This window comes from Castor canadensis, chromosome 5 (assembly GCF_047511655.1).
Source record: "Castor canadensis chromosome 5, mCasCan1.hap1v2, whole genome shotgun sequence".
Classification (NCBI taxonomy): domain Eukaryota; kingdom Metazoa; phylum Chordata; class Mammalia; order Rodentia; family Castoridae; genus Castor; species Castor canadensis.
Genome location: NC_133390.1, coordinates 158,074,353 through 158,086,709, shown reverse-complemented (window position 1 = coordinate 158,086,709; position 12,357 = coordinate 158,074,353). Strand labels below are relative to the sequence as shown.

General features: G+C 41.2%; 1 non-coding gene across 1 annotated transcript; it reads left to right on the top strand.

Annotated features, from left to right (window-relative positions):
- The first annotated feature begins 11,995 nt into the window (after positions 1-11,995).
- On the top strand, positions 11,996-12,102 carry LOC141423559 (U6 spliceosomal RNA). The gene has a single exon (XR_012448404.1). It is a non-coding gene; the product is annotated as a U6 spliceosomal RNA (small nuclear RNA).
- Positions 12,103-12,357: the final 255 nt, after the last annotated feature.

Below are 12,357 nucleotides of genomic sequence, written 5' to 3'. Positions count from 1 at the left end.
CCTCACTGCCAAGTTCTCATTTCTCTCATGTGGTAGGTAACAACTCTACAGAGGGAAATACAAGGTGCTAGGGGTACCCTCCCTTCCTTAGAATCATCTTTCTTATTGGCCTGTATGTCTTGTAACTGGCACACTAATACAAATTGGGCATCTGTGTTGTTGAGGAAGTAGTAACGGTGTATGCAGTCCAAATGGTGATGCAAGAGGACCACCTGTGTTCTGGGTCTAGAAAAGGCTCACCACAAAATGCTTTTCTATTTTCTGTACTTAACTAACTTTTGAATGTGACCATGAGAAACCAAGAGATGCTGCTGCTTGTGTGGTGTTTCTGGTGCCTCCAGTTCTGCCTCCTGAGGACTTGGCTGGAAGGGTATTCTCCATTGGTGCACAGGGGAGAAGACCATCTCATGGGTCTGTGCTGTGATCTGCCTTGCTTGTACCTGCTGAGGATAAGGGCACACAGTATTCCTCACTTTCCTGCTGCCAGACTGTTCATACTAAGTGGCTCAGGAGCAGTCACTCAGCCTTGAATGTCTTGACCCTGTTGTTTTTAATCACTGTGATCCTTAATTTTAAAGTACAGGGCAAATGTTGTCAAGTACATTGGCTATGAAGTGGTGGGTGGAGCTCTCCCTCAATCCAATAGGTCCTCAGAGGACCATACACTGGCTGAGCTGCCACTACTGCCGTGATAAACCCAATTGCTGTTTATGATCCCATTTTCCATTTTTGTATCTATGCCCACACAATTCCCAATGTTGGATATGACTGCGTGAATAAAAGCAAGGATCAGTGCCTCTTGTGTAATTAGCGCTCCATTGCTTGTGTGTATGTTTTGTTCACTACTTTAACTTAGTGGGACCCCATGGGGGAAGGCATGGGTCTTTATGGCTTGGTGACAAGTTAGCAGTTACGCTGGCAACTGACTTCAGCTCTAGCTTTAACCTTCATTGTCAAAGCAGATTTTCAGGACTGACCCTGCCCCTTTTAACATATTCCAGTTGAGACAGTCTGATTAAAATGGGACCAACTATATACTGAAAATGATGGGCTACCTTAGATTACCTATGCACAGTTGCATCAGCTTATAACAGCTCTACTGCCTCTTATCAACCTCAGCTGAGTTAGGAGGAAACTTGCTTTTGAGTGACAAAGGCAATCAAGGGTTTTTGTTTCTTTGAGGCAGTCTGAGCTCAAGCTGGATCCTTCTGTCCCAGCTTCCCAAGTGTTAGGGGTACAGGCACGCATCACCATGCCCAGCCAAAACAGGGTTTCTGATCAAGGGCCATGTTCTACTACTTTTTTTTGGTGGGACCAGGGTTTGAACTCAGGGCTTTGTGCTTGCAAAGCAGGTGCTCTACTGCCTGAACCACACCTCCAATCCACTTTGCTCTGGTTATTTATTTATTGTGCTGGGTGGGGGTACACCATGGCATTTACAAAAGTTCTTACAATATATCATATATCATACTTGAATTCAGCCCCTCCCTTCATTCCTAGAATAGTTTCAACAGGTCCCATTTTTCCTGCTTTGGTTATTTTGGAGATGAGGGTCTCAAGGAATATTTGCCCCACTGGCCTCAAATGTGATCCTCCCAGTCTCAGCCTTCCAAATAACTAGAAGCCACCAACACCCTGCTCATGTTACTTTACAAGGACCAGAACATTTTCATTTTAAAGTATCTTAAGAAAGAAAAGTGTAAAGGACTATTTCTAATTATGCAAGAAAGAGTATAAGAGTTCCGTGCTAAAGAAAAGTTTGAGAACATGTTTCGTAACTATATAAGCAAAGATTACAGTGATAACTTTTTTTTTTCTGGGGATTAAACTGAGGACCTCCAACCAGTCCTTTTTTGTGATGGTTTTTTTCAAGATAGGGCCCAGGCTGGCATCAAACCAAGATCGATCCTCCTGATCTCTGCCTCCTGAGTAGCTAGGATTATAGACGCGAGCCGTTGGTACCTGGCTATAGGCATTTTTATCAGTACACAAACATGCAGTTATATCTCTGCTCTTCAGAAAATCCTGTTAACTCCATGCCCGTCACTCCTATTTAATGAAAAGTTTGGAGCTTTTCCCAGGGTATCAACCTGACTCACTCTTAAACTTCTTCAGGTCCCTACTCCACTGTATATAAGATACTGTTCCCCCCACAGCACAACATAAAAGAGCTGAAAGCAGAGATTTTTGTTTGTCCATCCCCAGTACTGAGAGGATGTGCCTAGAAAGTTAACAGGTGTTGCATAACTACTTGGAGTTTTTTTTTTTAATCAAGTTTTTTTCAAGAAGCGCAGAATATGCTGACAGCCACTCCTCCCCTGCCAAACATCTCAGTAAGTACTCCTGCAGAAAAAATGCTGGGCTGTATATATAACCTGAAAGGGCTGTTGCAGAGTACAAGGCTGCTGCTCTATACCTGGTCCCCACCATTCCAGTTCCTTTGCCCTGAGAGTGGTAAGATTCCACATTTGAACAGAATGTTAGATTTTGTAGTGTGTTTTTAGAAGTTAAGACTTACAATATTTATGTTTACTAAAGATTATTGAAAACAATGAGATTCCCATAGTCCTATTGTGCCTTTTAGTGTCAAGACCATTTTTCCCAAGTTAGTAAAGTCTTATTTTTTTGGTGAAGGGTTTTTTTTTTTTTTTTTTGATAGGGTCTTCAAACTTCAGTTCTTGAATAACTAGGATTGCAGGCATAAGCCACTGGCGCTCGGCTTAGTCTTCAAAATTTTAAGACTGCATAAGATATTACCCTAAGTGGGTGTTAGCTAATTCTTGATAATGATATGTGCATGGGTTTTGTACAGCCCAGAACAGCAATCCTCTTCTGCCACTAATTATCCTGAGTTTTCATCTATAAAATGGGAATATGGTTAATGCAGTAATGGTGAGATGGCATATGTAAAGAGTTTAGTTAACCTGAGATTATCTGGCATAGAATAATTTTCCTTCTGGTAAATGGTTTACTTAAGCTGACTTTCCACAATGGAATCTCAGGATCAGAGGGCTTTTTATGGCTGGTAGTACTTGTAACCATATCCCTTTTCCCACTTGGCCCTGCCAAGTGTATGCTTTTTCACACTAAATCCTGGGACTGTAAATAATGCTTTTGATTTATGGTGATGATGGGCTTAATGACTTGCTGTTGGATGGTTGTCTTTCTCTCGTGTGTATTTGTGTATAGTGCTAGGGATTGAACCTGGGGCCTCAAGCATGCTAGGCAAGTGCATGAACTACATCACTGAACTACATCTCTAGCCCTCGTTATTTGAGACAGGGTCTCACCATGTAGTCCAGGTTGGCCTCAACTTCCTGAGTGTTGAGTTTGCCGGCAGTATTACCACGCTGCCCAGATGTCTCAGTGATTCTAATGAACCCTTCCACCCCTGGCCACAGGGACACAAAAACTCTTGCAAGAATTTGCAACAGGCATAGGGCTTTGTGACATTATTAGTGGTATTCATGAAAGAAGAAAGGAACACTGGCTTATACTTGTAATCCCAGCTACTCTGGGGGCATAGACTGGATCAGTATTTTAAGGCCAGCTCAGGCCAAAAGCGTGAGACCCTATCTGAAAAATAATTAAAGCAAAAAGGGCTGGTGGAATGGCTCAAGTGGCATTGTGCTTGCCTTGCAAATGCAAGGCCTGAGGTCAAACCCCAATTCTATAAAAGAAAGGACCAAACATTCTTGCTAAGGCCCCACTAACTGCCTTGGCTCCTGCCTTCTCAAATCCTCCCTGTAAAACAAGATAATCTAGAAGCCTTGCAAGCCTGCACCTTCATTTAAAGTTAGCTTGTTTTATGAATTCAGTACTTGAAATCATTGGAGAACCAGCTGTCCTAAAGAGTAAGTACTAAGGGATATTTTTAATGCTAAATGACAAGAATTTAATGAGTATCTGTGTATCTTCATGAGCTTTTTAATATACTAGAAGCCAAACAAATGGGAAGGTGCCACACCTAGTTATAACTGGGAATATACATATAATTATTTTGGCCCCTGAGAATTAAAGAGTCCCATTTTTGAGTTCCAAGTGTACCAGTACAGTATGACAGTGGCTCTCAGGCTGATAAGTAGCTAGTCTTAGAAAATAAATGGTTAACACTGCCAAAGAAGTACTAACCCTCAGAAGTAGGCACGCTATTATACTCATTTCACAGATGAGGAAATGGGAGACTCAAGCAACTCACTCAAGGTTAGAGCTGGTGAATGTCACGATGCATTTTCAGGCATTCATGTTTCAGAGTAGGCTCTTAACACTCTGCATTGCTGCTTCCCAGACAGTCACATGTTCAAAGGTGTCTGAGTGCCTGCAGCCAAGGGCAGTCCCTTTATTGTAAAACTACAGGAGTTTACAGTTGAGTGGAAAGGACAGAGCAAACCAGTGGGAAATACAGTCTTGGTAAGAACAGTGATAGTAGCACACTGCGGGGACAGATCTAATTCAGACCAGGAAGGTGTCAGTGAAGGCAGCTTCTGAGCTGAGCTGTAAGAGTAACATGGGTTAGCTAGTGAGAGAAGATACAAGCATCAGAGGTAGAGGAAATGGAATGCAAATAAAGGCACAGAATGAGACGGCACAGATCTTTCCAGTTATTTCCTTGTGGCTTGAGACTAGAAGGCAGATTTCCAGAGCAGAGTTGGTCTAGAAAAAGGAATGTCTTGGAAGTCTTCTAATGCCAGGTCTAATTTCCAGAGTTTATTCAGTGGAACAGTACCCACTTTTACTCTGGTGGATAAAGGGCAAAGCCTGGTGGGAAGTAAGCACCAGGGAGACTAGGTTATTGCAAAAAGTCCAAGAAAGACATGAAGGGTCTAACCTAAGACAGTTGGGGTGAACAGGAACTAAAACATACCATAGAAAAATTAACAGCTGGAGAGGGAGAGAAGGGTGGAGGATGTTGATGTGGGCAACAGAGTGGGAAATACAAAGACTGGAGCTAGACAGGGCAAGGCTTGACTTGGGTCCTTATGTACATCCAAGTGCAGCTACCTAGTGGGCGTATGTATGTATCTCCCTGGAAACCAGGAGGAAGAATGTAGTTAGAGGTGGGATAGGGGAGTCTGAAGCCATAGATGGGACAGTAACTTAAAAAAAGAGTGGAGAGGTGGAGGCCCAAGAGGAAGTCAGCCAAGAATACTGAGGAATGCATGGAGGAGGAGGAAAGCCAGAAGACAGTGTCAGATATCAAAAGCAGTAATTCAAAGAGTTCACTTCTGAAGAAGTGGGGATTTGCATCATGCCTCCACTTCCTTCAAGTGGCATGAGCTTGGACAAAGTCTTCATCTCCTAATGTGTAACATGGGATGAGTATCTCCATCCATGGAGAATTACTGTGAGGGGTAAGTAAGATAATGGAATCTATGTAAAGAACTTAGCAGAGCACTCAGGAAATGCTATATACACAAGCACACACACCCTTTTTATAGCTTTTTTTTTTTTTTTTTTGTGGTACTGGGTTTGAACTCAGGGCCTTCACCTTGAGCCACTCCACCAGCCCTTTTTTGTGAAGGGTTTTTCAAGATACGGTCTTGTGAATTATCTGCCAGGGCTGGCTTTGAGTCGAGATCCTCCTAAGTAGCTAGGATTACAGGCATGAGCCACTGGTGCCCCAGCTCTTTTTATAATTCAAATGCAGTACAGGTGGAGTATAATTACAAATGCAAACAGTACCCCCCCCCCAAAAAAAAAAACCCATTAAGAATGTAGCCAGGTGCTGGTGGCTCACACTAGATGCATGAAACAGACCTCCCAGGGATTTCCAAGCAGTGTCCCACACCCAGCCTCCATCCTCCACCAAAACTTGAGCCAAAGCCCAGGAGGAAGCTTTGGTGAGTATTCAGTAAGGATTCCAACAGGCCTGTAAACTTCGAGGAGCATCTAAAGATGGAAGGAAAAAACCCTGACCCAACCCCAAACCCTTCTGATGATGGGCATGAGTGTCCTCTGAGTTGGGGGAAGGCCTCTCAGAAGGGAATAGGCAGTTCTTGAAGAGCAGTCAGCTGATACGGAGACATCTCAGAAGTGATAACCCAAGAGCAGCAGCTTAGTATGAATGGTCAGTTCCCAGGTGGAAGCAGCAAGAGCAAGAGAAGCCTGTGCTAAACTTGGAACAAAGCATGTCACTCCCACAGCCCCGTATCAATGAGACCAGCAGCCTAAGGGGCCACATCTGAATCACCCAGTTCAGTGAACTGAGGTAGGTAAACTGTGAGTGACTCAAAAAGACCTGACATGGTAGTTGATTCTCTTGGGGACCTGAAGTGAAAATTGATGGACTTGTGTGGGAAACACAGGGGTTAAGCCAGGACACGAAGGACTGTATATATAAACTTCGAAGCAGGAACTTGTTTTTAGACAACACAGCAGATGTCTACCACAGCAGACAGGCTATGTCTCCTGACACCCCTAATCCTAACCACTCCCCCACAATTTTTTTCATTGCTTTTCAAATGCTTTCTACAAAAGACTATGAAAAACTTAAGCAATTAAAAATCTACTACTTATTTCACATCAAGCTAGGCTGGCTCAAGTGGCAGAAGTGCCTGCCTAACAAACATTAGGCTCTGAGTTCAAACCCCTATTAAAAAAAAAAGATAGGTAAAGTATTTATAAAAGTCCTGTCCCCAGGTCAAGCAGGCTTAGAAAATGCTTCCTTTCTCTAAATCAGTAATCTAATTAAGAAAAAAGTTAAAATAACAAGACTTTTAAAACTCTTAATTTAAGGTGGCCTGGCTAACAACTGTTTAAGGTGATGGAGTAAGTGATTAAAGAACTGGTAGTCTGAAGATAGAAACTACTTCAAAACTGGCAAATGGCTGGGAGTGTGGCTCAGTGGTAGAACTCTTGCTTAGCATGTAAAAGGTTCTAGGTTCAATCCCCAGCACCCCCAGAAAAACTTAAAAAAAAAAAAAAAAACTTAGCAAAAGTTGTAAGATTTGCTTGTGTGTCTTTGTTGTTCATTGTGTGTCTTGTGGTAACATTTCTACTTAAGGAAAATTAAGTAAAATGTAAGCACTTAAATCAAGTAATTATAAATACAAGTATTTTTTCCCCTAGATTTATTAGCCACCCAATCTTGTTATCTCTTAGATGTATAAAGCCATGAAGTTGTTGGTCCAGGCTGGGAGCAGAAACACACAATGAAAGTGGATTGTTTGACGTGCCATTAGTGAGAGTGGAAAAAGAAAGACTTTCATTTTTAACCTTTGCTTTTCTCCTCCTGTTATACTTTTGATACTTCATCTATTGATAAACAGATTGTGAGTAGCAGCTGCTGGGCTCCCATGCCTTGCTTATACTCTGAGGTTGTCTCTGGTTTTGAACCTCTGGGTCTGGATAGGTGGCCATGGTGAGAAATGTGTTTCCATGGTACCTGGACTGCCAACATCAGGGTGGGGCCAGGTCCAGTGTGGCCCCCATCTAACATCTCTGGCTCTGTCCTGCCTCCTGGCTATCTAGCGCCTCTCTGTCCTGTATGTGTTCTCAACTCTAGGGCTCAGGACCCAGGATGACTTTGGGGTAGGGAAGGAGCATTGAGGAGACTGGTATTTCAGTCAGGCTTTAGTAAGAACAAAACCAAATTTCCCTCAGCAATTCAAATGTAATTGTTAACAGATGAGTAAATTAGGTAAATGTAAACATGTACACATTTATAAATGAACTCTTCATAGTTACAAAATCTTTGGTAACTTGAAAGTAAACTTAAGTTCTGAGTCATTTCTCAAATTGAAGCACTAAAACATCTATTGTTAAGCATATATTTAAAATTAGGTGAGCATAATGGATCACACCTATAATCCCAGCACTCAGGAGGCTGAGGTAGGTAGGAGGATTAGAAGTTTAAGGCCAGTATTACTCTGAAACACCCTTGTACATGGTAGGGTTTCAAGGAGACAGCCATTGAGGAAACGACACAAATGCTCAGGACTCAGAGTTCAGTACTATACTGCAAATGCTTGATTCATTTTTCCCATAATGCCACTCAACTTCTGCTCAAAGACATCCTGCCTTTCAGCAAACCTAAAAATTTTCATTTTAGCATTTAAATTAAGCACATTAACTTTTACCTTGCTTTTATGGGCACCATTTGCTTTTGGGGAGGCCTATTTTTTACAAAATTAAGAGCAGGAAACACTCAGCAGACCACACAATTTAAACACAACTGACAACAACACAGGACTGAGTGAGAGCTTCGCTGCATCAACTGAGCTGTATAATGCACGTGTGGGAATTGATAACTTTTTACTTTTGAAATTTTCCTTTTAGTTTATTATTATTTTTGCCTTGCACTTGGTCAAAACCTCAACTAATAAACCCATGAGTAAGGCAGGTTTACTGTATAGTGAGACCCTGTCTCAAGAAAAGAAAAAGAAAACAGATCTGCCATATGATCCAGCAATCCAACTCCTAGGGATATACCCGAAGGAACGCAACACAGGTTACTCCAAAGGCACCTGCACACCCATGTTTACTGCAGCACTATTCACAATAGCCAGGTTATGGAAACAGCCAAGAATGGATCAAGAAAATGCGGTATTTATACACAATGGAATTTTACTCAGACATGAAGAATCAAATCTTACCATCGCAAGTAAATGGATGGAACTGGAGAACATCATCCTGAGCAAGGTTAGCCAGGCTCAGAAGACCAAAAATCCTAAGTTCTCCCTCATATGCGGACTTTAGATCTAAGGCAAATACAGCAATGTTGTTGGACTTGGGTCACATGACAAGGGGAGAGCACATAAGGGAGGTATGGGGATAGGTAGAAAACCCAAAACATGAAAGTGTTTGATGTCCCCACTCCAGAGGAACTAATATAGAATCCTTAAAGCAACAGAGGTCAACATGAGATGGGGATCAGGAACCAGGGTAAAGATCAGTTAAGAGATGAATCAACTTGGGTTGTAACACATTTGTACATGGAAGCAATGCTAGGAATCTCTCTGTATAGCTATCCTTAACTAGCAAAAAAGCTTTGTCTTTCTTATTACATTTATGTTGTCTCTTCAACAAAATTAGAGACAAGGGCAGAACAGGTTCCACCTGGAAGCGGGGGGACGGGGGGGGGGGGACGGGAGAGGGTGGGGGCAGGGGGCAGGGGGAGAAATGACCCAAACAATATATGCACATGTGAATAAATGAATTTAAAAAAAAAAAGAAAAAAAATCTTTTACCACTTTAGTTTTATTTCATAATGATCTGTGATCCTATGTTTTAAGCCTTTTGGTATTTCTGACAAAATTCCCCAAGTCAAACTTTAAAATTAAAAAATGGTATCTTTTTTTCAAAAAATAGCTGCCTTTGAGTTGTATGGATTTGTTAATATGTGCTCTAAAAATTTGTATAAGATTTCAAGAAATCTAATATACCTCAGTATCATAATTATTCATGATTCCAGTTATGATGTTAAATTACTATATTCCATAGAGATAACAAACTGATCAGATCATTAACCACAGGTCATGTCCACAGTTAAACTGCTTCATTCTGATCCCTTTTGGAAGCAATTATAATCCTAAAGTGTTGTATCTTTGTCAAAGAGGTTTTGAAATGGCTGACCAAGATCAAAGAATAAGAATGAACTGATTTAAGAAAAAAATTACAGATTTTTGCAGCTTTTTAGTTAAAATATTGCTTTTTATGTCATGTTTCCCAGATTTAAGGAAACTTTTTCTTTTAAGCTACCTACAGTTTACAACAATTTTGTAAAATATATTCTTATAAACAAAATTTGTAGCATTCCTTTTTTCTTTCTATCCTATCCCTTCAGAATTTGCAAATATTTGTGAATATTATTTTTATGGCAATATGGCAATTTACATAAGTTCAATAAAACTCTTATTACTGTAACATGATACAATTGGAAATACTGGCTTTGATTGGGATGCTGTATTTAAGGATATGCATAGAATGCCTGGCTTCAAAGATGCTCAGCCTGACAAATGAATAAAACTTACTTCCTGAGAGGCCCAGAAACCTCTAGATAATTAAGTATTTCAGGTAAAGCCTGACGTTTGCCTTGGTTTGGCTTCCTAGCCTCCAGGTGTTTAATAAAATATCCAATCTGAGGTTTCTTGACAAATTTCCAAATTTATAAAGAGCCTATATGGTTACTCTGGCTATACTTATACAAATAGATCTTGCAGACAAACTGGTCTTAATGTGATTATTATGTCTTTTGTTAGGACTGGGGCTTGAACTCAGGGCTTCACACTTGCAAAGCAGGTGCTGTACTACTTGAGCCATGCCTCCAGTCCACTTTGGAGATGGGGGTCTCCTGAACTATTTGCCCAGGCTGGCCTCAACCCAGGATCCTCCCTATCTCAGCTTCCCAAGTAGCTATGATTACAAGGATGAGCCACCAGTGCCCAGCAATGTGATTACCTTTAATAAAAATGGGATGTACTAGAAAAATATAGTATACTTATTATCACATTATAGCTTTGTTCAGAGTTTTTGAGGTTTTTATATTAGTTACAGCCTAGACCGTATTTTGTATTCTTGCAGTTTTCTCGAATATTGGGTTACAATTCTCCAACTAAAAACTGCTCAGTTCTTGAAGCCCTAAAAATTTATATTGGGTAACTCAGTATAAATTTCAAGGGATGAATCCCATGCCTAATGTGTGGACCACTTTGAGTAAGCAGAACTTCAGGGTGAACTGAAAACTGGGTAAAGTTCCCCCCAAGCTGAAGCTCATGTGGAATCCAGGTACCTAGTGGGCCATACAATTTTCCAAAAAGCCTGCTGCCAGCCACGTTGTAGTGGCGCACCATCTGTAATGCTAGTACTCAGGAGGCTGAGGCAGGAGAACCCCAACTTCAAGGACAGCCTGGGCTACAGAGAGAGAGAGAGACTCTGTTTCAAAAACCAAAAAAGCCTGATGCCATAACCAGAGATACTCAAACTACAAATCAGGACAAGATGATTTCACACTGTTGGGCAACATTTTCCAAGACTGTTGGAACATAATTCATTAGACTCAGTTCTCTTAATTTTTCCTTGTTTGCCTCTCTCACTTGGTGAAATTCTAATTACAGCATCATCCTGCCATCTTCCGTGAGTGACCTGACTGTAAAATTCATGCCCTCTAATTTAACCCCGCCCCCTCCCTTCATGCTGAGGATCAAAACCATGGTCTTTGTGCTATGTAGGTGCTGTACCAATACGCTACACACTCAGCCCTAACCTATTCCTGCAATGCTAAATGATAGCATTGCTACCTACTAATCGAATAGGGAAGAATTTGTGCAGTTACTAGCACGTCTTACTCCACAGATACTTTAGATACTGTAAAAACTCAAGTCCCAAAAATTAACAAACAGACTACTTGGTTAAAACAGGTAGATTCCTAATCTGTCTCTGATCTGTTCAATTTTAGTTGGATTGGTTCATGGGCAGACTGGCTAAAGAGCATATTCCAAATTCTTGGTATTTTCCTTCCAGTTACCATCCTGTTGCACATCAAATGATCTCTCTTTGGCTGGAGTGACAGAAACTCAAAGAAATGCACATTCATGAATCTCCAGTAATCTATGCCAATGTGTTGTGATCAGAAACCCAAAATGACTGACCAAGATTAGCACAAATGCCCTAAATTTTGACCTTTATTTTTGCTCTTTTCAGATATAACCAACCTCTTCTCTGACCACGGAAGTAGTTTATGGAATGAAATGTTTCCCAATTCTAGAATAAAAATAAAGCAGATTAAGATGGTTGGCAAAAAGAAAGAGAACAGTGGGTGGGTGGGTAGCAACTGGTGAGAAATGACATAAAGGAGAAGCTGGAGATCGGGAGGCTGGTGAGAGGACAAAGTCCAAGTGGAAAAACAGGGTGTCCTAAGGCAGCATAGACAAGGAAAAGGAAGTAGCAGATTCTAGATTTTAGAGCTGGAGAAGGCCAGACTGAGTGAGAAGCTGAGGAAAGAGATGAGGCCATGATCTACTGCTGAGTGGCAAGTGAGTTACAACTGCTTGGCCCTGTGTTTGCTTTGGCAGCACATATACTAAAATTGGAACGATACAGAGAAGATTAGCATGGCCTCTGAGCAAGGATGACACACAAATTTGTAAAGTGTTCCATATTTTTTAAATAAAGTATAATTCATAGTAAAAAACAAACAACAAAAAACAATTGCTTAGCCCTTCAGTCAGCAAGGAGTGCTTGTGGGAGATAGCACATCTAACCCTCTCCTGCAGCCCTGTTGGCTGTTTTAATTACCATTTTGGCTGAGGAAACTAAGACATAGATGGATCAGTATTAGACAATGTTCCCTAGGAGGGAGAAGTGAATGAGGTGAGAACAGAAGGGTTTGGCAGACCAGCTTTCTGGTAGATGAAGGAC